At 35.0% G+C, this 25,689-nt stretch overlaps 2 protein-coding genes across 2 annotated transcripts in view; one reads left to right on the forward strand and one right to left on the reverse strand.

Annotated features, from left to right (window-relative positions):
* LOC126813376 (uncharacterized) overlaps positions 1-25,689 on the reverse strand; it is a 126,365-nt gene that overhangs the window by 75,691 nt on the left and 24,985 nt on the right. The gene's annotated exons all lie outside the window — the stretch shown is intronic.
* Positions 1-25,689, forward strand: part of LOC126808473 (uncharacterized) — a 230,454-nt gene that overhangs the window by 38,574 nt on the left and 166,191 nt on the right. The window lies entirely within an intron of this gene.

Here is a 25,689-nt window from a genome sequence, read left to right on the forward strand (position 1 = left end):
GCAGAATAAATCCTTAACAAAATTCTTGAAGTTTACTTTACAAAAATAATAGCATTTTTAGAATGTATGAGTCTTGGCTATTTTGTTTTTTTTATTTACATATTAGGACCAAGGATATACCCTTTAATCTTTGTTTTTTATTTTAATTAACAAAAATTCTTGCTCCGTGGGGTAGATCTTTAACAGGGATTTCATTTCAAAATTTTGGAAAGCAGAAAAGAAAATATTAGCTAATTTTTTAGATAAACCACTCTTCATATTTTGTTATAAATATGAAGCACCAACATATACTATCAAAAGAGTCTTTTTTTTTCATTTATGTTAAGTGATGCAATAGAAGGCTATTATAGAAACTGTTTCTCGGAACCATTATCATTTCAGGAATCAAAACTCCAATATAGAATATTATTTTTCTTTGTGTATTTTCCAATCTATCTCTATCTAAAATGTATCTTCGAGATGACATTACTTGTAGTTGAAGATAAAATTCAATATTTTCGGAAGGAAAAATTGGTCTAGAAAAAATGTCAGATGACAAATGATGACTTGCCCTATCGTGACAGAAGTTCAATATAAGAAACTGGATAGTAAAATATTGTTTTATTTGATATACAGACATTGTGTTAAGGGTGCTGACCCCCGAGATCTGACCGTATTATTACGAAGGTCTGGTTAAAGTGGAGAGGCAATAATACAAATGTGTTATAAAAGCCATAGTTTATTAGCTTAGGTTTGCTGTAATTCAAAATGGTGGTCTACACTACCGTCAAAAATATTTATATAAAAATGCACCATAATGCAATAATCATAGCATTATTGTACTATAATATAATAATTATAGCATTAAATGTTCTACATTACAATAAACATAGCATTAATTGTACTGTAATGCAAAAATATAGCATGAATTAAATAGAATACAAAAAAATATAGCATTAATTGCACTGTAATACAATAATTATACTAGAATACAAAAAAACCCAACATAGTGTTAAATATACTGTAATACAATAAATATAGCATGAATTGTACTGTAATACAATAAATGTAGCATGAATTGTACTACAATATAAAAAACATAGTATTAATTGTGCTATAATATAATAATTAATTGTGCTATAATACACACAATAAATATAGCATTAATATATTGTACTATACCCCTAAAAATATAGCATTAATTGTATTATAATACAATTAATATAGCATTAATTGTACTGTAATACAATAAACACAGCATTCATTGTACTATAATACAATTAATATCACATTGAATACAGGTGTCTTCCTAGCATTGTTGAATTCAGTTTAAGATGAAGTTTTGTGCTGTGATCAATGGAATGAAGTCAGGAAATTCTGAGTCATTCCTATTTTTCAGGTAAATTTTGTTACTATGTGGAGGAAGTAACAATTGGCAAATGTTTGTAAGCCGAAGTTTTGACCACAAAGGCGTGCTCCCGAATCACATACTGGACATGATGAAGTCATGTTGACAGTACATGACAAACTAAATAAAAAAAACCTGGGTCCGAAAGATACCATACAGATGCAAGAAAGGGCCTTAGGTTTCTCTGGACAATAGATCACCACAAAAACTTTTATTTTAAAACAGAGTGGTTGTTTCAAACTTGTTTCTTTAGCATTGGAGCTAACACAAAGTTTTTGGAAAATGTAACCTTTTTGACCTATACATGTTGATCTCCCTGTCTTCTCACCTGCTTTTGGTTATTTGTAAGAGGTTTTAAAGGTCAACCAAGTCCCCAAACTAACAATTAAGATATAAACCTACGTCCTTCACATTTAAGCTGTTTATTTTCTTTAGGGATATACGGGTACAATAGAATATTGTCTGTCTGTATATAAATCATGAATTTAATATAAATCAATACAGAGCAGATCAAACAGAAGGGCATGGGGATTTCATGATTTAAGAGAGAGAGAAAGAGAGAGAGAGGGGGGGTTTGAAGTCCACTCAACACAAACTAGGTCATTTCGGGATTAACATATGGTTCAATTTATTTCAATAATTCACTTACGCTTAGGGGTCTTTAGCAGTGAGATGAAACGGAAGGACCTGGAGAAAACCCACATGGTTGGACAGGCGACCCTACTCCTTGTCACGTATAACAAGGGACTCGAAACCACTTCAGTGGACTCAATGACAGACCTTAAAAAATGATATTGTACACTATCGGTTCTTTTGTTTATTCTTTGCTCAGGTACTGGGGTATGGTTTTAGTTTGAAAGTGTTTACATGTGAATTTGTAGAATTTGGAAATAATGATGTCTGCCTGTTTGTATTTAAGTGATCAGTAGAATAAAGGATCCTCAACTCTGAACAAGGGACGTGGTGATTAATCAAGATGGTTCGTTTAACTTGTCACAAGAGATTGGAAACTGTCTGTTCCCTGGATTCATTATGTTAATAAATTAGCAGCCATTGGTTGGTGCAGGAATATTTACATGTATCGTTGATTGAATCAATGATTGACAAGGTCAGGGGTTTAAAGGTACATGCATTATCTGCCCTTTCCAATAATTAATAAGTGGAGTTTTAATCAAAGACGACATGTAGGGTCAATTTGACTTGCAACTAATCATGAAAAGATAATGTACATATTGGATAAATAGACGATGAATTGATAACGGTCAATCAAAATACGAAGAATTGTATAATTACAGTTATTGGTTAAATCTTCTTGAGATCAGTCAAGGTCATTTGCTAGATCAGATCATCAGCCCAAACAACCAGATGGCAGGCCCGTAATTAGAGGGCGGGGGACGCAGGGGAGGCAAAGTTCCCCCCCCCCCACTGCAAAAAGTTTCGCCCGCTTCCCCCCTACCTCTGCACCCCCCCTTAAATTGTCGACCATAAAAAAAACAGCCCCCCCCCCTCCCGAGAACACTTCCCGCCTCCTCGTTGCTCTGAGCTAGTTACTGTCCTGCCACATGGTAGGGTCGTAGTCTAAGAGCGTCTGTGGATAATGGTTCCATAAGATATCAAAATATTTTAAAGTAGGCGTACATGTGATAAACAAAACTTGAAAAAAATTATCTTAATAATCATGGAAAATATCTGCACCTAAAATATTGATAAAACAATTACACGTTGGAGGGGGTGCATATTACGTAATCCAAGCTTGTTTGTACATTTTAAAGGGGGTGAGAGAGGGTGCATTGATATAGGGCTTTTAAATCTTATAAATAATTCCATCGATATTTAGTCTGAATAAATTTTCAAGACTGTACAAAAGAGAGAGAGAGAGAAATAGGTTTTAACATCCACTAGACACAAACTAGGTCATTTCGGGACTAACATATGGTTCATTTTTTTTCAATAATTCGCTTGCACCGTAGAGGTCTTAAGCAGTTGGAGGAAACTGGAGTAGCCAGAGAAATCCCAGAAGGTTGGACAGCCCACCCTACTCCTTGTCGATCTTGCAAGTTCTACCCCTGACAAATGGTTACTGCTCTTGAAAATTCCAAGATTCTTTATGGCCCTCACCAGGATTTCTTGTGGAGAGTAGTTTGTAGTAATTCATAAATTTTGGGAACGAGTAATTAACATCATTTATACTATCAATGTTTACGTAGACATTATAAATCAAGCGATGAGGAGGCAGCCATGTTTGTAATACTACTAAATGAAGTGCACAGTAAACAGTGATGTCAGTTGAAGTGTAATTAATTATAGATAAGAGCAGTAAGTCAATAATTTCTCCAATGTCTTTTCTAGAAAACAGTTTCAGATAACCTTAATTATGTAATATCGTACGATAAGATAATTCATCACAACTATCTCATTAAAGCTATAAAAAATTAATCATAAATAAGCCATATCCGGAAATGTCACGTATGTCCATCTGCCGTATAAGTACAAGCATGTCCATGATGGACAGTCCATCTGCAGTATAAGTACAAGCATGTCCCTGATGGACAGTCCATCTGCAGTATAAGTACAAGCATGTCCATGATAGACAGTCTATCTGCAGTAGAAGTACAGGTATGTCCGTGATGGACAGTCCATCTGCAGTATAAGTACAAGCATGTCCATGATGGACAGTCCATCTGCAGTATAAGTACAAGCATGTCCGTGATGGACAGTCCATCTGCACTATAAGTACAAGTATTTCCATCTGCAGTACAGGTACAAGCATGTCCATCTGTAGTATAAGTACAAGCATGTCCATGATGGACAAGTCCATCTGCAGTATAAGTACAATCATGTCCATGATAGACAGTCTATCTGCAGTAGAAGTACAGGTATGTCCATCTGCCGTATAGGTAAAAGCATGTCCATCTGTAGTATAAGTTTAGGTTAACAACCACCTGTCAGAGCTACATCAGCGAGTCGTGAGACAGGAAGTGTCCAGAGAATAAGATCAGTGGTACACTAGTGAAATTTATTTTCTACACAAAATTTAGGACCCTTGTTGCAAAATTTAGGACACTTGCTACAAACTTTATGACCCTTGCAACAAAATACAACATTTAGGACCCTCGTTGCTAAAAAATTTAGAACCCTTGCTACAAAATTTAGGACCCTTGCAACAAAATTTAGGACCTGTGCTACAAAATTTAGCACCCTTGCAACAAAATTTAGGACCCGTACTACAAAATTTAAGACCCTTGCTACAAAATTTAGGACACTTGCAAATATATAACATTTTGATACGCTTTATGACATTTAATTTGCTAGCCTTGATGATATTTGCTACACAAGAAGTTTATGTAGTGCTGAAATTGCTAATCAAGACAAATTGAATAAATAATAAGATTGTTTTTCAAAATGTCCAATTTTTCCTTTAGTCATTATGGCTTACAGGACACAACCATTTTGGAATGATAGATCCCTAATGATACCTTATATAGGTTTCTAATAGCCTATTTCATCAGTTTTACCACTACTAAACCCCCACCTCACACTGCCATATGTAAAAAAGCTTCTATTATTTGTATATGTCTTTTAGGATGGGGGTAGGGTTGTTTGATGGCCAAATGGTTAACGTGTGCGCGTTGAATCATATATACAAGGTCTGTCATTGAATCTACTTGAGTGGTTTTGATTCCTCGGTTGTACGTGACAAGGAGTTGGGTCGTCTGTCCATGTCCAACCTCATGGGTTTTCTCTGGGTCCTCTGGTTTCCGCCAACTGCTAAAGACCCCTATGCATAAGATAATTATTGAAATAAAATTTAATAGCAAGCTGCATACTGTATTATTAGTCAAGTTATCTTAAAACGAAGATTAACATTGAAATAAAAAGTGAAACAAAAGATCTCAAAATATTTTTACGGTTTAGACAAATTAATTGATGGTTCCACGACAAGATGACTGACTATACATCCCAATCATCCCTCACATTTCAATAACATTCAGACAGTTTTCAACAAATTACTCCAAGTGACAATCCTTTAAGATGGGTTTTCAATATCAGAGTAATTATAAGAGAAGATTCATCATTGTGTCCGAACAGAAGATCTGGGATGTATGACAAATCATAAGTTGGGTCCATTAGTTTTCTTTATCAAAAGCATTTCTTTGTTTGTAGAATAAAAGTGGTATTGATTCTGAAGGGAATTCTCGTCTTTTTACTGTACGATCATCAATAAAATAATTACTCATCTTGAACATCTAATAATCAGTCTTCGTATTATCTTTAAGTTATGTGGACAATACATTGTTATGAGGCTGGTTAAGTTTTTGTCTCTGATCTCAGGCATTCAATTGCTCAAAATACCGCTCTGATATATTTTTGCATTATCTAGTGGGTTGGCTTCAATCATTTAGATTTTTTTTTTTGTATTTATATTCTGCTGTCAAAAAAGTAGAGTTCGAAACCAAAACCTATAATTTTCTACAAAAAAATAAACTCAAGTTTTTAATGTTCACATCAAATATTTAGAAAACTGGTATTGCGGTTTGGATGTTTTAATGTTCGAATGGTTAGCGTGTGCGCGCTGTATCATAAGGTCTGTCATTGCGTCAACTGGCGTGGTTTCGATTCCCCAGTTGTATGTGACAAGCAGTCGGGTCGTCTGACCAACATTTCAGGTTTTCTCCGGGTTCTCCGGTTTCCTCCCACTGCTAAAGACCCCTACACACAAGTGAAATATGGAAATAAAATTGAATAATATGTTAGTCCCAAAATGACCTAGTTTGTGTCGAATGGACGTTAAACCCCATTTCTCTCTCTTTCTCTCTTTAAACCAAATCGATGTCCAAAGTATCGCTGTAGTTAGTGACATGTGTCATGCTTGGGGTAAGGTATGCTTCCTTTTTTTTATAACACCTAATCAGACTTCTACGATATATTAATAGCCAACAAATTCCCCTCATAGCACACTCCATGGCATATGCTCTCTTTATATGTGCAGAGAGAGAGGGAGAGAAATGCGGTTTAACGTCCACTCGACACAAACTAGGTCATTTCGGGACTATCATATGGTTAAATTTTATTTCCATAATTCTCTTGCAAGTAGGGGTCTTTAGCAATGGGAGGAAACCAGAAGACCCAGAGAAAACCCATGAGGTTGGATATTAGGTGCAGAAAAGTAGGATGTTAAACCCCATTCAGTCGTAACAGCTAAGTCTGAAAATAACTCCCATGATATTTTAGTGTATAATCTTTAAAGATTGTATCTGCTTACTGTTAATGCTGCTACAAAACAGACAGTACGAGTGCTACAAGAGTTCCCTAGTGTCATGTTTACCAGGAAACAATTCCGATTTTACTGTTTTTATTGATTAAATCTGTAAAATAAAATGGCTTTGTTTTAATTTAATGGTTTTTTGATGACTGAAGACCTTTTACAAGAACGTAGAATGGTTAAACATTAAATGCCATTGCGTGCAAAAAAATATGCAACTTGGTGTGTAGGAGGCGTTTTATTTGAGATAATTTTCATGGATTTATGTTTTTAGACTTCAAGAGGCATTATCACTTTCAGCAAGAAAGTAAATTTATTGGTAATTAATTTTATATAATCTCATGTTCAATATAACCTTAGATTCGCCTAATTATCACAAATGCATGCTAATCGTCATTTGCATATTTTCAGACAATATCTAGTGTTTTTGACAGCTCAGGCCTAATCCATGTTAGTTGTTTTGTGCTGCTCTCGCATTGGTCATTCTTTTTTAACTCATATTTTCATCTTGAAGCGAGAGCTTCAACCAGAATGTGAACACTGTCATCTTCCTTTGACAGTTAAGCACATTTTGATTGAGTGCAATCATCTCAAGAACATAAGATCGAAATATTACCATTACCAGTCTCTACGTCGTCGTCTATTTTCCTAACTGGGTTTAGGAAAAGGGACATGTTTTTATCATAAATTTTAATCGTATATTTATCAATTCAGTTTTTGTATTTTAAATATTTATATGCATAGAAGGTTTATTTTATTTTTGATTTTATTTACTGTGATATTGTTTATATTTATGCATATAATACTTTTCTGTTTGGTGCAATATAGCCTGGTGGGTGCTAAAGTGCCATAATCAAGTGTATCTAAGTTCTGCAATAATCTAAGTTATGTAATAATCTAAGTTCTGTAATAATCAAGTGTATCCAAGTTCTGCAATAATCTAAGTTCTGTAATAATCAAGTGTATCTAAGTCTAAGTTCTGAAATAATCAAGTGTATCTAAGTCTAAGTTCTGTAAAAATCAAGTGTATCTAAGTCTAAGTTCTGTAATAGTGCTCCTTGTATTATAGATTTAATTTTAAACACCCATTTAACAGCCGTCGTTGCTTTTTATATGATCAATCATGGTAACAAAGTTATTCATTATTTTCCAGACGACTCTCGGGATAATTTGTAAGCAGATTGATGACTATTCAAAAAGTATCGTTGTGTGTTTTTTGTGCCGAATTAGGGATAGCTTTAGAATTATCGCATGCAGACCAAACTGAAATCAATAGATTTTGCATGATCCAAATAATTAAACAAAATATATCAAAGGTCGGGTAATCGAACCAAATAACCTGTCTGCTGTCAATACGGATATTCAATATCCCCCATGTTTCTTTTAACTCAAAATACAGTGGGCTTTAAATTGAAAAGATTTAATGCAACTTTGATTAAATTGCTATCATTGAAACTATCTAAATGCACATTGTACATGTTAACCAAAGTTCATTTGTACTCATATAAGCAAATGTCTTTTAAATGGTTTTATTTTTGTTAAATGCTTTTCGATCAGACATGTGCATGTAGTTGAATTACTATTTTTCATAATGGGACTTTCTACATAATTGCATGAATCATTTGAAAAGTTTGAAAGAGTCATTTCCTTTAAAAAAAAAAAAAAAGTCTGGAACTACTAAGAAATGGTTTTGCAGTGTTATTTTTGTTCCTTGGGGTGGATGGGTGGGTGGGGATGTTTTTTTCTTACATATTTACGAATTTTGGTGAGGCCTATCAGTTTTTTTCCGACCGACATATTTTTGAATAGAACAAATTAAACATACATTATTTAAGAGCTAAATCTGCCTATTGCAAATCTTTATTTAGGCTTCAGATGTTATAGAAATTATTAATTAAACCTTTATTTATCAACTCTGTAGACCCCTGGATGGCTTCGATACTGTTTGGATTTAAACAGTCGTCCATTTAAAATTAAATCAATAAATGGCGGACCAAGCTAACGTTTACCGTTAGTCACTGATGTCAGTACCGGAAACTGGTGATGAAAGGCCTGCCAAGCCAGGCTACCATAACCATAGAGCATGTTACTTGATAATCGAGAATATGTGGGTGGAGTTATCGTCTGTCAATCAAACGATCGCCAATTCTCATAGACACAATTTATGCCTATTTCTAGTCCAAACTTCCAACAGTGACAATTCTAAGTTGAATGAAATTTTCAACGTTTTCTTTTTTTATCATCTATTTTTAAATTATTATAGCAAGAATGACTAACTCTTTAAAAAAACCACTTAACTAATGTATCTTAAAACAAAAACAGGTTGAAGTAATAATAATGGCTATTGTTTAGGGATGTTGATTGTCCCTCGGAGAATTTCTTATTCCAGATATTCTCTTGTATACATGTTAGAAAAATGATAGATCGATCTGAATAGAAAATCTCTTAAAAATACAATATATTAGTTACATGAATATAATTACTTTGATTGTTGTGATCGCTGGCCTGTAGAATATCTGTTTGGGTTAATTTCTGAAACAGACATGTTCAATGCCAGAAGGACGTGTCTGCCATATAAACTGGGCTTGATGTCTAATAGAAATCCATGCATCCAGTTTCTGTATTAGGGAAACTAATGTTTCGCAACTTTGACTTGTGCGAGATAAGGCATCTGGTTTTCTTATTAATTTATACACAGACAATCAGAATTCCTAAGAAGATTTGACAAATTTATGAACTGATAAATGAATAAATCATAATTGTCTATGATTTGTGCAATTACAAAAATGGAGGTTATTTTGGTCCGACTAAAAAAACTAGTCATCAAAATGAATTACAATTTCAGATACATTATTGATAAAAGTTTAACAAAAATATTTTAAGGATTTGGAAAATATTAGTTCTTATCCAATGAAAAGACTATTCTTAAAATATTTTAAGGCCCTTTAATTAAATCATGCAGGACGGAGGACAGCTGTCTAGTCATTCGGATGGGACAAAAAAACTAGGTCACGTGTACACATTGGCATGCAGGTAAAAGATCCCTTGGCATTTGGAATTTGATATAAGAGTAAGCCATAGTGCCGCTGCCCGGGCAAAATTTCCCTCATAGCACACTGTATGGCATATGCCTGTCTTCATTAGCCTAGCCAGAGCAAGGCCCTTATTTAACTAAGTTACAACCGAAATTTTAAGAAATACTGCAACTTCATTGGATGTATGCAAATTGATTTTACTGGTCAGCCAATCGAATTGCAGTATTTCGTAAAATTTCGATTGTATCTTAGTTTAAGTTTTCGTGAATAAGGGCCCAGAACAGTAGGACATTAAACCTCATTTCATTTCATTTCACTTATTTATATCACTGCACAACGGTGCCAATAACATAAGACATATTTTAAGTAACCATGTACAAGGCCCTTTATTTAAATCACAGAACAGCGGCGCCAAATATACTTCTATGCATGTGCAAATGAATCAAGTTTTATTGCTTTGCATAAAATTGCATGAAAACTAAATCTTCAGGTTGACAATGTCTTTTAGCACATATTTTAATATTGGTAATTAAATTGAAACTTCAAAGTCGTATCAAATCAAATCAATTGAGAATTTTTCTATCTGGACATTGAAAATATTTGATTCAAATTTCCTATATTGGACGTTGCACTTGTTGATCATTCAATCCCCTTTTGATCTTTTTATCATAATCGGATTGATTAAAATCGTAGAAATTAAATTTTATATCTAAAAAAGTTTGTAACCTTTGTTGACAGAAGATCGTAAAACGGACAGCATACAATATACTAAAAATCAAACAACGTATTTTTTACTGAATGGAAATTGGGTGAACATGCGTTCTCCATTTAATCAGAGAACAACTCACTTGAAAAAGTTTTTATAGTCTATTTTATCCTCCCCAATAAATTCTAGTTTGTCAGCTTAGGTCAGGATATGTAACCCACAAATTCCATTGACACAGTTGCGTAAAACTCATTTAATTATAGTATTAAGGGTGTTTGATGCAAATGTGCAATTACAGATTCTCTCTTTAAAAATGAAAATGTCAGAAGTACAAATTCACACAGAAAATAGATGAGAGAATGTGGAGTTTTTGTGCGTTATTTAGTTGTTCTGCCGTCAAATTGGAGTGGAAGATCTGTCCCGTTTATATATAATCATGTGTTATGTATATATCTATGAATAGATTGAACTATGTATTAATCTCAGGTTGCCTGTCAGTTAAGCTCTAAGTACTGGTTATGACATGTGTCATTCATTGGACAGAGTATGCTTAATCCTTCTGGAACACCTTATACCACAATTTATTTGAAAAGTTCACACAACTAAAAACTTCCCATAACATATCAAAATTCCTGTCCGATACGTCAACCACAAAATTGAGCAAATCTGGACCAAAATCACAAGAGGTAACTTTTTTCTTTTTTTTGTGGATAGGTCTGCAAAATTTTACAGAAATTTCAGTATGTTAGATGGTAAATAGAAATAATGTTATCAGCAATTGAACCAAAATCACAAGACGTAACTTTATTTTTTGGATAGGTCAGCAAAATTTTACAGGAATTTCAATATGTTAGATGGTAAATAGAATAATGTTAAAATATAAATTATGGTTGGCGATAGTAGTTTTAGAAAATGAGAAAAGTTATGATTTGTTAATAATTCATGGTGTGCACCAGGACTTATACTTTGAAAATGTTACCACCTGGTCAATTTTTGAAGTATTTTGTTTACTTCTCATTAGCAATTTTTTTTATATTTTTTTTTAAGTGTTTTTACAAATAAAAACTCTGAATTTAATTGTATTATGTTTTATGGCTATGTTTTATGGCTAAATTTCATGGCATGTGATTTGATTGACAGGTTAGCTTTCCGGTACCGGCAAATATTACTGATAGACCTGTGTTTCCACTCGACACATTTCGGGACGAACACATGGTTTAATTTTATTCCAATAATTTGCTTGCGCATAGGGGTCTTCAGCAGTGGTAGGAAACCGGAGGACCCGGTTGGAAAGGCGACCCTACTCCTTGTCACGTACAACCGGGGAATCAAAACCACGCCAGTTGACAGTTGACTCAATGACAGACCTTATGATACAACGCGCACGCACTAACCATTCGGTCATCCAACCCTCACTGTATTGTGTAGTTTATATCAAGTTGTCTATGAGAGTATGTATATATGTCATTACATTCTGACATTGTGAAGAGGGTGTATGTACATTAAAACATTCCTCTAGTGTGTGGTGCTGTGGTATATTGATATACAGAGGTGAACATTCAAAATCATCGAGTATTTATACAACATGTATTATTTGTAATAATTGGTCCGTGGGGGTATTAACATATGATTTAAAATAGGAATCATGCCTTGTACCATCATGTTCCAGCATGTACATACTGTTCATTTAAAGGGGAACACATACTGTTCATTTAACAATTATCAATAGAGAGAGAGAGAGAGAGAGAGAGAACCTTTACTAAATATTAACCGGTTATGAACAAAGGCACCACCGACATGTGCTTTATTACACAGATATTGTTAATGCCACCATGAAATTTATCTGTTAAAAATTGTTGAAATTTACTTTTATATTTATTTTCTTCCATAAAGAGTGGGGGACCTTGTCACGTACAACCGGCAAATTGAAACCTCACCAGTTGACTCAATGACAGACCTAATGATACAACGCACACATGCTAACCATTCCGCCACCAAAAAGGGAACACCTACTATTGTTTTAACTATCATAAGTAAAAACACAGAGAGAGAGAGAGAGAGAGAGAGAGAGAACTGGTGTTTAACGTCCACTCCACACAAACTAGGTCATTTCGAGACTAACACATGGTTCAATCTTTTTTCAATAATTCGCTTGCGCGTAGGGGTTTTTAGCAGTGGGAGGAAACCGGAGGACCCGGAGGAAACCCACATGGTTTCACAGGCGACCCTACTCCTTGTCACATACAACTGAGGAATAACCGTTTAAAGTAAAGTGTTGCATACATCCTTCTGCATGCTTCCCCCTTGTCAGTATTGCAGGATGGAGGGCCTGACAAGGACAGCTGTCTAATCCTTCGGATGATACGGAAAACCGAGGTCTCGTGTATATATTGGAATGCACGTAAGAGATCCCCTGGCAATTGGAATTCGATATAAGAGTAGGCGATAGTGCTGCTGCCCGGGCAAAATTTCCCTCATAGCACACTGTATGGCATATGCCCGTGTTCATTAACCCAGTATAGGAGCAGAACAGTAGGATGTTAAATCCTATTTCATTTCATTTCCTTCTGCATGCAAAGGGTTAAATGTACATTTGTATCAAAATGTGTGTTTGTGTGGTAATTTGTTTGTTTAACATATATGTAAACATATGTGTATTTACCTGTTGCTACAGGTAAGACTGTGATGATAGTCACACCTGAATAACAACACAGATTTTATCTAACATAGCATCACTTTCATGTACCTCTCCTTTACTTACATAATTCAAAACAAGTTTTATAAACATAGGGGGGTTGATGGCTGAATAAAGCACGTGCGCGCTGTATCATAAAGCCTGTCATTGAGTCTACTGGCCTGGTTTCGAATCCCCGATTGTACGTGACAATGAGTAGGGTCGCCTGTCCAACCTTGTGGGTTTTCTACATATCCTCCCGTTTCCTCCCACTGCTAAAGACCCCTATGCGCAAGCGAATTATTGAAATAAAAATTAAACCATATGTTAGTCCCGAAATGACCTAGTTTGTGTCAAGTAAACGTTAAACCCCATTTATATCTCTCTCTTTCCGCTTGTCAGTGGTGCAGGATGGAGGGCCTGACAAGGACAGCTATCTAGTCATTCGGATGAGACCAAAAACCGAGGTCCTGTGTACACATTGGAATGCATGTAAAAGATCGCTTGGCAGTTGGACTTCGATATAAGAGTAGGCCATATTGCCACTACCCGGACAAAATTTCCCTCATAGCACACTGTATGGCGTATGTCTGTCTTCATTAGCCCAGTTTAGGAGCAAAACAGTAGGACGTTAAACCCCATTTCATTTGATTTCATTTCATGATTTGAAACTGAAATGATTTAAAACAAATCTTAACCATCCATCTTCTTATCTGAGAAGGTTGCATAGTGAGATAATTATGAGCTTTATCCATTGGTGATAACAATGTTTTTTTTCTGCCTAGGTCATTTCGGGACTAACATATGGTTCAATTTTATTTCAATAATTTGCTTGCTCGTAGGGGTCTTTTTTAGCAGTGGGAGGAAATCAACGAGGTTGGATAGGCGACCCTACTCCTTGTCACGTACAACCATGGAATCGAAACCACGACAGTTGACTCATAGACATGCCGTATTTTACTTGTTGAAGTACTGGTGTACCATTAATCGACTAGTTTATTTCTGCTGAATTGGCTTTTTTTATTCACCTTTGTCTGTTTTTTTTTTTATTAAAAACAAGGGATTTTCTAGATGATGGTTATTACTTATATAGGTTTATTAACAATACATTTATCTTAATAAAAACAATTATATATATATAGGTTTATTAACAATACATTTATCTTAATAAAAACAATTATATATATATTTATCTTATGTTGGTTTACCACATCAAAGACAATGATAAGCCCCATTTCAAACAAATATTACAATATTATGTAGGTTTTTTTTATTAGGTTAGCTTAAACATAATTAGAGCTCCTGCAAGAAAATGCTATAGTTATAGCCCTGGTGTGATAAAAATAAGGATAAATAAATGATTATGGAAGGGAATCGTATGCAAAAATCTAATTAACAAAACTGGGAAATATTAGTCTTTGGAACCACTCAAAGTGAAGCATTATCATGCATTAATTTCTTGCCTCATACACAACACTGGATTGTGGGTTAGAGTAAGGGTAAGGACATGCAGATGTAAACAGCCCTAACCCTAACCCTTACCCACAATCCACATATGACGTCATGTATGCAGGACCGTCTCCAGTGTAGCGTTCTATAATATTGACATGTGGTTTCACACCCTACTTTTCTGCACACAGGGGGTTGGATGGCTGAATGGTTAGCACGTGCGTGCTGTATCATTAAGTCTGTCATTGAGTCAACTGCCTGTCAAACCTTGTGGGTTTTCTCCGGTTCCACTGGTTTCCTCCCACTGCTAAAGACCCCTACGCGCAAGCGAATTATGGAAATAAAATTGAACCATATGTTAGTCCCAAAATGTGACCAGTGGACGTAAAACCCAATTTCTCTCTCTCTTTCTGCACACCATCGGGGCTAATGAAAATGGAATGATGGATGGATGATCTAAAAGATGTGACAAGTAAGAAATAAAGTTGTTTTGAATCATGTCTGTGAGGCTGACCATGTCACTTCATCTTTTAACCTGATTGTTTGTATTCTTAGAATCAATTGTTCAAAAATAGCGTCAAATATTCACTCTTTCAAATAACAACATATGTTCAACGTGATCAACATTTAACCTGTCAAATTGGGGGAGGTGACCATCCTACCTCCCCCCATGAGCCTCAATATGATGGACAATAAAATGCCCTTGGGCTACAATTTAGAGTAAATTGCTTCCAATTATTCATTATCTGAGGTACCATTGGGGTTCAGTTCAGCGTGTCCAGTATTGCCTTCAGCAGATCAAACCCTTTCATGGCTGTTAGAGAAATTTAATGCCGGGTGAACTTCACAAAAATGTGTGTTTTATCTGAAATATGTTTTATGATAAATGTGATGCAGCTGTACTAAATGAATGATATTAAATGGGGTTTAAGTCCTACTTTTCAGTGGAAACCGGAGGACCTGGAGAAAAGCCACAAGGTTGTCATGACAACCGGGGAATCGAAACCATGCCTGTTGACTGAATGACAGCAGGGTTCACACTGGCTTTCAGTTTTTTTCCGCCAAAATGGATAATTTTTATATAAAAAAATGTTCATATTTTTTTTCCACCAACTGGAATATTTTATCTGTCAAAAATGAGAGATAAAAAAGACAACATCTAATGAATTTATGTCTCAGCTATAGGCTTACTAATATTCTAATACAATTACCGATATATACAATACAATATACAACAACTTTAAATATCTGTCTGTACATAATACGGGGGGGTTGGATGGCTGAATGGTTAGCGTGCGCGCGCTGTCATTGAGTCGACTGGCGTGGTTTCGAATCCCTGGTTGTACGTGACGAGTAGGGGCACCTGTTCAACCTCGTGGGTTTTCTCCGGGTCCTCCGGTTTCCTCCCAATGCTAAAGACCCCTATGTGCATGCGAATTATTGAAATAAAATTAAACCATATGTTAGTCCCGAAATGACCTAGTTTGTGTCGAGTGGACGTTAAACCCCATTTCTCTCTCTGTCTCTGTCTCTCTCTGTGTACATAATACATTAGCACAGTTTGGATTTAATAAGATCCTTTTTTTATTTTTGGGTGACTTTAGTATATTTGAACACCGTACCACACAATATATGTTCAGTATTTACATGTCAGATCTCATTAAAGGATTGCAAATTTTCAATAAATTTATGTGTTGCGAGTACAATAGGCTTAGTTATTTTCAAGGAACCGTAAAGGTATCAGAATCTGAATCCCTGATAGAATGATATAAATTTCAAGAGCATTTTGGCGACGGTTATATGATACATATGGCGAAATGATTTCTCGCTCAAGAATCGTCGCTATTCAACTCTTTCTTACTTTTTCGACCAGTGTTGATGATATAATTTGAAATGATGATATCCGATCGGCATGCTTGTATATCTTATATGCCGTATATGAAGCCACAGTTTAACTATCAAAATATTTAATTCTCTTCGAAAGGATCTGTCGGCCATTTTGATTACATGTATAATACCATTTTAAGACGAAACGAAGCATCAAATAATCACCGCTTAGATTAATCATTAGGAGTAAATAATGACTTGAGATAGGCTTTATATACATCATTGGCCATTATCAATCAACTAATTATTAATTCAAGACAATTAAATAGTATTACTCATTGACGCAATCCGAATTATCAGCCAAATGATTAATTTATAGTATTCCGCCACATGATTGACACTCAATTAATGGTTAATCCAGGATAAATATGATTAGAATTTTAAGATTTTTTTCCGCCAGTTCTCAAAAAGAATCACCAGTACCGCAAAACATTATCGCCAAAATTATTGCCAAAATCAAATTTTAATCGCCACTTTCATATTTTTATCGCAAATTGTGACTTTGGCGACCAACAGCGTGGGCCCTGAATGACAGCCAATATTATTGCCAAAATCAAATTTTAATCGCCACTTTCATATTTTGATTGCAATTGCAACTTTGGTGACCGACAGCGTGAGCCCTGAATGACAGCCAATATTATTGTCAAAATCAAATTTTAATCGCTTCTTTCATATTTTTATCGCAAATTGCGACTCTGAATGACAGACCGTATGATACATTGCGCACATGCTAACCATTCGGCCATCCAACCACACTGCTGGTTAGCGAACCAGCACCTTGTATACTAAGCTAACATGCACAAATATCACATGTTTCAAACTGCACTTTTATACAATCTTTGCCAACGATCGTAATATTTTGATAACATATTGTATAGAATTAATTATGAATGCACGTATTATATATATGTAATGACACACATAAAATAGTCCCAGTTGAATGATTTGAAACTAAACTTTGAAATAAAAAATTACAAGTTTGCAGGTAAACACAGATAAATATCTAGCTTAAAAAATATCTGATGAATTTTTAAAAATGTGAGATTTTTTTTTTTGCATTTAAAGGATGTAGAAAATAGATAGAGAGATAACATCAAACTCTCAATTGGGAGATATTCTCCACATCGCTTTCTCTGTCATAAAAGTTAAAACTCTCCAAAATGCTACATGAGTTAATTATAGCCCGTCCAAGTGCTTAAGTTGAACTGGTTTAAAAACCCCAGGGATCGTTAAACCAGGATATCTTTGTCGTCTGAATACAAATGTGGGGCAAATAAATCAGTTTAAAAACCCGAGCTCCCGACCTGTCTTCGAAAAAGGCTTTTTATTTTAAAGTGGTTCATCTTGGCCATCTGAACAGGTTGGCTTAAAAAAACCTGGCTCCAGCTCACTTTGGACATGCGCAGTACACATTGAGTTACTGGTTTGGCTTATAGAACATGTGAACGCAGCGATTTTGAACTGGTTTGAATTTAAGTGTCTGAACGGTATCTTAGTATAGTTCAAAGATAAGATTTATAATTGAAACCAAACTGTGCATGTTTATATTTGTCTACACTGTCATGTGGTCTGTCCCTTAAACTTCTTCTGAAAGCAAAGGTGGGGCACAAATAAACCAGTTATAAAAAACAAGCTCTCTACTTGTTTTCAAGAAGATTTTCTGAAAAGCTGGTTTGAGACTATGAACGGATTGGTTTAAAAACATCGGCTCCAGCTAGCTCTAGGAAGGTGCAGTAATTTATTTTCATAGCAAAATGACGACATGTGCCCATGCGTAATTAAATTCTAACCTTAACCAACGAGGTCAAAAAAGTGAACGCCACAGCACCCTATCTTTAAACAGCCTATGAAACACAACAATTGTCCAGATCAAACCAGGCTCTGCCACTGTTTACATGTACATTGTTTTATTAGCAAGAATCTGAAGTGAAATCTTTTTAAGATAATATGAATTCTCTTTCTCACCGTTCATTATCAAGCCTGGAAGTAAGGCACATGTCATGTTGAATGTTGGTCAAAGATTTGTCTTTTTTATTGAGGGGGGTTGGGTGACCGAATGGCCAAGTCATGCACGTTTAATCATAAGGTCTGTCATTGAGTCAAGTGGCGTGGTTTCTAATCCCTGGTTGTATGTGACAAGGAGTAGGGTCACCTGTCCAACCTCGTTGGTTTTCTCTGGGTCCCTACGCACAAGCGAATTATTGAAATAAAATTGAACCATATGTTGGTCCCGAAATGACCTGTTTTGTGTCAAGTGGACATTAAACCCCATTTCTCTCTCTCTCTCTCTCTCTCTCTCTCTCTCTTAAACCATATTCTAAAGTAGAAATCTAGGTTTGCTTTAAACATCTTATAATTAATTGACGTGTATGTTCAACAAGAACTCACTGATGTTTTACTAATCTTCATGTTTTGCTGCAGGACATGCTTAAGTACATCAAACAGTCTTATCAAATACTTAGTAATCCTCATTAGTAGATAATCACCAGTTTGAGAGGAATCTTTACACCCATCGTATTAAGCTATCATTGCTTTGACAGGTTCAATCTGTAAGCAGGTAAATGATTGGCCTCATTAAAGCCTTAATAAGTATTATTAACCAATCAAATTACATAATCTAAAGATTTAAGATGAGATGTGGAGGTGGTTTAAAATGGTGTTTGATGTGTTCACATGTCATCGTTAAATCAGTTAGTAGGTAATGTGATCTGACACCTCCATTTAAACATAGATTTCTACTCATGTTTCTGTGAGAATTTTTTTTCTCGTGTTCTTAGCATAAGACGATATACACATGTGAGCCGTGGTAGAATTCTGCAGTTCGCTTTTTTTTTTATCAAGCACGTCGTTTTTAAGCATGTTGTATTTGAGAGCAATACATTTTAAGTTACTGATTATCATATTTAGGGATTTTGGACGTCTTGCAAACTGCAATATTGAGAAGATTGCACGTGCATGCTATATCATAAGGTCTGTCATTGAGTCAACTGGCGTGGTTTCGCTTCCTCGGTTGTACATGACAAGGAGTACAGCTCGTGGGTTTTCTCTGGGTCCTCCGGTTTCCTCCCCACTGCTAAAGACCTCTACGCGCTAGCGAATTATTGAAATAAAATTGAACCATGTGTTAGTCCCGAAATGACCTAGACGAATGAATGTGAAACTCTCTCTCTCTCTCTTCTCTGTCTCTCTCCCTTTAATTTTATTTGATATTTACAAACTGTAATATTGTGAACCTTAAACCCCATTTCTCTTTCTCTCTCTCTCCTTTTTTTATCCAATAGAATTCAAGTTAGCAGAATATCTACCATTTTGATTTTTTTAAATTAAATGTTAAAGGGACAATAACACTCTTGCTGGCTTGAAAGTTCCAGAAAATAAATAATATCTCTATCTAAGTACTAGATGTTTAAGTGTCCTACCTGTTGTGTAAATTGTCCATTACATCCTATTTTACTTGTCCAGAGGGTTCGAAAATATTTTTAAATCAAAGTTTCATTTGAAAAGGTTTACAATAGACGTTTCAAACCATTATGTTGAATTTTTCAAAATTTTTAAATAAGGTGTGTTAAGATGAAATTTGTTACATCAATTAATTGAAATATTGTAAAATTTGTTGACCAGAATAAAGATTGGGACATATTATTCAGTTACAACAAGAGTGGTATTGAGCCTTTAATTAATCAACCTGAGTGGAATAAACTGTAAAAAATTTGATTTTGTCCGAAAAATACAATGATGAAGTGCAGCTTTAAGCAAATTGTATTTGAGAACAATAAATTCAAAACGTTCAACCTACTGCTATAAATTATTTCACCACACAATAGCTAATCAAATAGAAGCGTACCCTCTTAACCTTGAAAAAAAAATATGGAAGAATTTTATTACAATGGTAAAATCTGTCTTGTTTGCCTCCGTGCCAAGCATCGGATCACTTTAAGATTAGTTGCTAGATTTATAGGTAGAGAAATTCATTTTATTTCTTTCTTTAGAGTTGAAGATGTACGACTACAATGCTGCCAATAAGACATATTTAAACAAGGGGGATAGTTTTTCTTACATGTTTAGCGTAATGAATTTTACATCGTAGACGATGGTTCACATTTTTAAATAGCGTTAAAGCAACATTTTTCTTAGTGGCGTTGTATTTATTGTCTGAATTATATCAACAGGTGAAGGAATGCCTCTGCAAATACTAACGGGACGCGACATCCTACTCTTCAAATAGACACACAAATTATTCTGTCATTATATTATTGATAAGAAGGTATATAGCCAAGGTGTTGGCACAGGTACACGGAGTTAGTTTTACATTCCTAAACTTTGATGTAATGGTTTAAACCGTTAAGCCATACGAGAAACGAATCCACTTCTGTCTTGTCATCGTACACTTGTTAGTTAGTATGATTTGACCTTCAAAAGGTCAAGTTGTAAAGGTAAATTTCATCAGTTGAGAATTCCTCGAAGTTATGCCACATCTTGGGTCATAGGTACATAACCCTGCCAACATTCTGACAAGTGCAATTAAGCAATAACTAAGAATTAATACTGAATACCACAACATTAAACATACATTATGCCTATCGCAGGTCTTTCTTTAGGCCGGAAATATTATATAAACTATTAATTAGATATTTATTAAATGTACATTATGCAAGAGCTAAATCTGTCTATTGCAGGTCTTTTTTTAGGCCTGAAATGTTATCTAAACTATTAATTAGATATTTATTAACAAAACAAGACCATAATCAACGCTCAATGGCATTGGATACTCCAGATTTTAACTAGATTAGAACAGTTCGCCATTTAAAAATTTAATTTAAAAATTTGAAATCGAGACTAAGTCTCGAATATACCAGTGCCCTGGTTACCACAATGCACACATCTTGTTAAAACTACAAACAGTGATAACTTCTTGGTTCATAATGAAGTGATTTGAATGAAATTTTCAATATTTTCATTTTACATTATCTATTTTTGAGCTATTATAGCAAGAATGGTCAGCCCTTACATAATGTATCTTTAAAGAAAATAAATTTAGAAATTAAAAGGTCTGATGAATCTATTGTATCACCTGTATAAAATAAGAATTAATACCGTGACAATTTGAAAGATATAAATTTATAAATTACATGTCAGATATATTGAATATAATATTACCTTTATAATTTGTTACAATGCGAAAAAAAAAAGTTTTTAGTATTTCACCTTTATATAATTTTTATACATAATGAACTCGGTTCTATTCTTCAAGGGGGGTTGGGTGGCCGAATGGTAATGCGTGTGTGTTGTATCAGCAGGTCTGCCATTGAGTCAAGTGGCGTGGTTTCGATTCCCTGCTTGTACGTGACAAGGAGTAGAGTCGCCTGTGCAACCTCATGGGTTTTCTCTGGGTCCTCCAGTTTCCTCCCACTGCTAAAGACCCCGCAAGCGAATTATTGAAATAAAATTGAACCATATGCTAGTCACGAAATAACCTTGTTTGTGTCAAGTGTATGTTAATCTTTCTCTCTCTCTCTCTCTCTCTCTCTCTTCAAAGATATTTTTTTTAGTGTGTGAACAAGGCAAACAGTCATGCATGTATCATATGATTTTAATTTTGTATTTTATCTCTGGAAACCTAATCTGATCATTAAGATATAAAAACTCAGAAATCCTGTTGACAGTATTATCTATCCAAATTCTTAAAATTGTGTTATTTTTCTCAGTTATCTATTTACATACATGTCAATTATTTATAGATATCTATTACAAACAAAAACATATATTCATCATAACCTGTCAGTCTTCCACCTAAAATTGGGAACGTCAATGCAATCTGCACATATTTAATTATCCTACTGCAATCTGAATGATCAATATCAGTTAAACTAAGAATATATCTTCATAATAAATCTCTCTTTTGAGTCCTGGTATGAATACAGAGAAAGAGAGAGAGAGAGAGAAGGGGTTATGGTCATTTTGGGACTAACACATGGTTCAGTTTCATTTCAATAATTCTTTAACAGTGGGAGGAAACCGGGGGATCCCGAAGAAAACCCTTGGAGGTTGGACAGATGGCCCTACTCCTTGTTACAAACAACCAGGGAATCGAAACCATGCCAATTGACTCAATGACAGACTTTATGATACAACATGCACATGCTAACCATTCGGCCATCCAACCCCCTGGTATGAATACAATCTGTGTATTGAATTATGAGTACCCTACTTCAATCCAACAGGTAAATCTAACAGGGGTATTTAGGATTCCCTGTAATCGTTTCTCCATTTCAATGCCTATTTCATTGGTAAAATACACTGTAACCCAGGTATCATTTAATCTTATGTATCTAGCACAAATTTTTGATATTTAACGAATGTGAAAGAAATTAGTGCTAGATAGGGTTAAATGATACTCGGGTTACAGTGATAATGGATGGGGAACAGAGCAAACTTCGCTAAATTGATGACTTTTTTTATGACTTTTGGACTGTTTTTGCATGTATTTCGGTTAAAATCATTTCAGTCACTCACTGAAGGGTACTACAAGCCTGGTTTCCCGTCAGAAGTCAAGAGGTGTCGTCTGCCACAAGCCTGGTTTCCTGTCAAAAGTCAAGAGGTGTCGTCTGCCACAAGATGCATTAGTATAGAAAGGTTGAGATGGTCTGAGTACCGAATATAATGGAGGATGACATTTGGTCGAGGGCAATCTTTTCTTCTGGTCTTTCTTCATTACAGCGAGTGCGTCGCATGATTACTAGGCAATTTACTCATAGTACTATGAGTGTAAAACTAAATGAAAAACTGACTTGCCGCATTATCCAACATTATAGTGCCAAGCTTTGGTTGGAAAGTAAATTATATCATTAGTAGTGACCTCTTGGATCCTGGTATTGAAAAATTACTGACCATAACCCCCTCGGCTAGAATATTGCATGGTCAACATCTTAGTATATTTTAGAGAGAGAAAGAGAGCAATAGGGTTTAACGGCCACTTGACACAAACTATGTTATTTTGGGACTAACATATGGTTCATTTTTTTTTTTTATTTCAATAATTCGCTTGCACTTTGGGGTCTTTAGCAGTGGGACCAGGAGAAAATCCATGAGGTTGGACAGGCATCTCTCTCTCTCTGTTAACTTTGTTACAGTGTCTCTCTCTCTCTCTCTCTCTCTCTCTGGCTGAATGGTTAGCACGCGTGCGCTGTACCATAAAGTCTGTCATTGAGTCAACTGGCGTGGTTTCGAATCCCCGGTTGTACGTGACAAGGAGTAGGGTCGCCTGTCCAATCTCGTGGGTTTTCTCCGGGTCCTCCGGTTTCCTCCCACTGCTAAAGACCCCTACGCGCAAGCAAATTATTGAAATAAAATTAAACCATATGTTAGTCCCGAAATGATCTAGTTTGTGTGGAGTGGACGTTAAACCCCATTTCTCTCTCTCTCTCTCTCTCTCTCTCTGTCTGTTAACTTTGTTATAGTATGGTTAATTTGTGGTATTTTATCTCAGATTCCACGATCATAAGATGACCGTAACAAGTAGTCCATGTTGATATAACCAGTGTATGTTTTAGTACTAATAATCTGAATATACCTGTTTATCATTGACAACAGGTATTTAAATATACCTACCATGTAAATAGTAGATATATTAGTATCTAGATACTATCAAGAGTTTTACCTGTTAGTACCTTATAGTATATCATAATACAGGTATATTTAGCCTTATAGTATATTTACCTAGTATAACAATAATACTACCTTATAGTATATTTTAAAATACAGAGGTGACGTCACCCTTTGATGTTGGCATACAATTATTTCAAATAATCGTACAGGCAACTTGCCAATTGTACATTATTTATACTAGTGAAATATTGGACTCTTGTGACATATTTCACTATAAAAGTATGTGCGGAGTGTCTGTATTTTAAGTCGTTTAATGGTCTCGAGCTTAAGACATTGCGTAATTGTAAAAACACTCGGGCCTCACAGCCCTCTTGTTGTTACAATATATTACTTAATGTCTCGCTCTTGACTATTAAACAATACTTCATACACATATATACTAACGTCCAAAAGAAAGTATACACCGTGCATTTTGTGCTGCATCAACCAAAGTCGTTTTTCCATGGTATACGGTATGAGGGTAGAATGTCAATTTGTTTCACATTTTTATTTTGCTTACAAATATTGAGTTTGGACACAAGAGACAAACTCAGTAATGCTTTATCAAATGTTTTAAATCTAAACAAAACTTAGTCATACTTTTAGTGTGTATACTTTCTTTTGGACGTCAGTATAGTTACCTAGTAAAACAATAATACTATGTCGAGGAAAATGTAATTTGTAGATATGTTAGTTTCGCCTATTAGTACCATATAGTATATCATAATAAACGTATATTTAACTAGTATAACAATAATACTATGTCGGTAAAATGATGATATGACTGTCGACAGAAGGTGCTAATAAATCAAAAACAATCGCAGAATTGACTACCAGATCTATCTTTTCTTTGTAAATATCATTCGTATCTAATTCTCTTGTCATTGTTGCTTTAGTTTATTTTCTTGACATTTGTTTACTACGAAATATTACAACTCTTTAATAGTATCCTAACGTCAGCTGCCTAAAAACCCACAGCCCACAGCCACCGCAAAGCACACTGTAAGCATTATTTTTTCATAAGTTTCCGAGATCAGACATCAGCCAAGGGTGTAATGCGTCTGTGATGATAATATGACCAATTTCCACAGAGCCTAATACGTTATTATCGTTCGTTATTGAAAGGTCAAGATGTTTATTTGTTGCTAAAACGCTTAATTAGTGCTAATTTGCCCAAAGTTCACCCCTTTCTTTGATGCTGTATGTTATGATGGTAGTGAATAACAGGAGCTATAAATGGGTTTTTGTGTTACCCGATTAGGTTGTTTATACCGACATATTGCGTCATTAAAAAAATCGTTCTTGTTGAACTTTCTATTCAGATAATTGTCCTCAATGAAGGAAAATACTAGTTTGCGATACAGAATGGGGGATGATGATGTAGAAATTATGGCAACAAATCCATAAATATGTCAGATTACTTGAATGTTAGCAAAATCTGTAGACGGACATTTTGGCCACTGATGTTAGTGCACAGTTTAAATAGAAACTAACTGGTTAGGGTTAAAGCTGGGTGATGGTGGTCTTAAAAAGTAGCTGCAAGCTCATTTCATAAATTCTGACCATTAAATTACATCAAAATGATTTAAATATTTCTTTCTGAGTAGAGTTTTATTTACACGTGGAAACTTATTATGTTTCTGG

Source organism: Patella vulgata, chromosome 1 (assembly GCF_932274485.2).
Source record: "Patella vulgata chromosome 1, xgPatVulg1.2, whole genome shotgun sequence".
Classification (NCBI taxonomy): domain Eukaryota; kingdom Metazoa; phylum Mollusca; class Gastropoda; family Patellidae; genus Patella; species Patella vulgata.